General features: G+C 45.8%; 1 long non-coding RNA gene across 1 annotated transcript in view; it reads left to right on the top strand.

The window, feature by feature from the left end:
* The first annotated feature begins 2,652 nt into the window (after nt 1–2,652).
* LOC103603363 overlaps nt 2,653–2,753 on the top strand; it is a 1,277-nt gene continuing 1,176 nt past the window's right edge. The window contains exon 1 of the long non-coding RNA XR_551611.1: nt 2,653–2,694. This is a non-coding gene — a long non-coding RNA (uncharacterized LOC103603363). The remainder of the gene's footprint in view (nt 2,695–2,753) is intronic.

Raw genomic sequence — 2,753 nt, 5'->3', positions numbered from 1 at the left:
TGTGTGTGTGTGTGTGGTTGGGGGAGGCCTCCCTGGCTTCCCTGAGCTTGCACATGTGCCTGATGTGCTCAGTGTCTGCATGGTGTCTTCTGGGGGCCAGAACCAACGGGAAGGAGTAAAGGGGCTCCTCTGTAGTCCCAGCTCCTTCCCAGTCACCATGATCCTAAAGAACCCGGCTTCCATTCGCGGTGCAGACTGCCTCCCTGTGCTGGAGAGCTGGTCATCTGTGTTGTTAGCTGGAACCTACCCATTGTAGAGATTCAGAGAGCCATGCTGGTGACTCCCCCAAATAGCCACATGGATCTCTCAAAATACACATCTGCTGTCCTTCCACAGCCACACACCTGCCACGTGGCTGTGGCCCTGTGCAGAAACGATTCTGGGTCCAGTTACCAACATCTAGTCTAGGATTAATTAAATGGCCCCATGACATAGTTCCACCCCACAAAGCTGCAAATCTCTGAGCTAATGAGGGAAAGGAAAAGAGGAACTCTTGATTATTTAGATTCCAGTTAAAGTAGCTGGAATCCGAGTAGTCACTACATTATCTCAGCAGAGAGACTTTAATTAAGCTGATTTATTTCCAACAACATGTTCCCTTAAAGGATTTGACTTACCACCCGAGCATAGAACGGCATGCAGGAAAGACCAGATGGGCTTAGTGTAGGGAAGACAGAGGGCAAGAAGGTGACAGATGGTTGTAGAAGCGTATCTCTGCAGGATAACAGGCCAACCCCCACCCTTCCTGCTCAGCCTGTTGTGTCCTACAGATCTGGAGGTGAAGCAGCTGACTTACCCGGTCCTCCCCCTTATTCTTCACACCCACACGTGCCAGGAGCTGCCTTCAGACTGCTAGCTGAAGTGGGCAGGTGGTGGCCGTGGTGGCGGGGCTCCATCTATTGAAACTCTCAACCACTTCTGAAATGGGAAGAGGGCAGAGGTGATTAGTAGAAGTGTATATTCACACAGCAGCTAGTGGAAGAGCACCATCTGGGCCTAATTATGCATCGTTCTTGACAGGAATCTGCAAATGGAAATACTGTATCAGTCGTCTCAGAAGTGACCTAGAGTTGCTAACCCCTTATCAGCGGTATCATAGGCCATGAGAGCTGGAAGGGACCCGGTCCCTAGTTAACACAGATGTGAACACTGAGGGTCAGAGGTTTTATTGGAACAAATCTTTTTTTCTACCAACTCTCCTTTAAGAGCGTGGATATAGGAGTGCCATGAGCTTTTGTGCTCGGCAGTTTGTAAATTCTGTATGTAAAATCATGAACCACAAACGTGAGAGAGGGGCAGAATATTTCAACCAACAAAGTTAAAGACAACCAACAACGGTGGCTTGTAAGTTGCTAAGGGCTTCGTATAGTTTGGTCTGGGCTCTCACTGTTGAATTTAGGGTTTGCTGTTAGGTAGAGTGGCCATTCTGGAAGCATCTGTCTACGGCTGCTGAGGGGAGAAGGTGAGGTTTGAGGATGACGTTGGTACCTATTCCCTCCCAAGTCCACCCGCTGAGTGGTTGTTTAAAACAAGATGATGCAGGAAGCCACTCTAAAATTTCATTTGTGGTCTCACCTCCACCTCTTCTGCAAACATTTCTTCAGACCCAGCATGTCTGTGACAACCAAGGCAATTCAGGTTTGGTCAGAAGAAGTCTAGGGAGAATAAATGACAGAGGCCTGCTTTCATTACTATGGGCCAAATGAAGGGCACGGGTAGCCCTGCCAGCTTTATGACATCACCCGGCCGTGCAGTGGGAAACACAAAGGCTGTTTCTTCTATGGGACATTGACCTTAGTGAAGCATCTCAGAGAAGGGTCAACCCTAATTGAGAGGTGTCCTGGCTAGAAGCGTTGTGTAACACAATTGTGATGTTCCTGTCCTACCACTAGAGGGTGTCGCAGCCACCTGTGGCCCAGCCTGGCAGAGTAAAACTGGGTATGGTTGCTCCCATTGGGCATGGAGGTGGTCTACGTACAGTCAAAACCCAAATAATGGCAATGGGATGGGAGGGGAAAGACAAGAAGAGAGCGAAGAATCTCCAATGTGGCTGTACTCACTTTTGGTGACTTTTATCTATTTATATTAACAGCTGGAAATATGTCGTTAGATTTTGAGCAGGCTGTTGTGGGGAGGATGTTTATTTTAAAATGCTCTTAGCAGATTTTACTTTGGAAGAATGCTTCTTACATGGATAATTTCTCGACCAGGGATTGCTTTTCTGAAGGCAATATGAAGAAAATGAATATTCAAGGTAAAATATGAAGATAATGTTTAAAGGTCATTTAATGTAAATAGCTTCCTGGAATACCATTTGTGCGTGCTTTGTGTAGAAAGAAGACATATGGTCATAAAGGACAGAATCTCTCCCCCACACCCCTGCCCCATAAGCAAACATGAGCTAGTTAGTCTTGTCTGGTAGATGGGATTTATCCTAGGTGAAGACAGCCCTCATACTCAAGGGCAGAGGCTCCAGTAAATTAGCAAAGCAGAAATAGAACTCTTCATTCTTGGAGGTGGTTTGAAATTTTAGATAGAATAGAATATAATCAAAATTATGGGGATTCTTTAGCATCCAGTAACGTAAGATCCAGTGATATTAGTTGGAGTCTTTCTTATATGCTAACAGAGCAGGTATATGCCTATTAGATCTTAGCAGTGAAGTTTCTTTACTATTACTGGGTGAATCATTAGGTGTAAAAAATAATTATCAACCAGGCAAATTACTTTGCTTCCTAACCGATGTCATCCCA

Source organism: Galeopterus variegatus, unplaced genomic scaffold, assembly GCF_000696425.1.
Source record: "Galeopterus variegatus unplaced genomic scaffold, G_variegatus-3.0.2 Scaffold4572, whole genome shotgun sequence".
NCBI classification, from domain to species: domain Eukaryota; kingdom Metazoa; phylum Chordata; class Mammalia; order Dermoptera; family Cynocephalidae; genus Galeopterus; species Galeopterus variegatus.
Note: the sequence above shows the minus strand (reverse complement) of the source record. Positions and strands in the feature narration are given on the sequence as shown.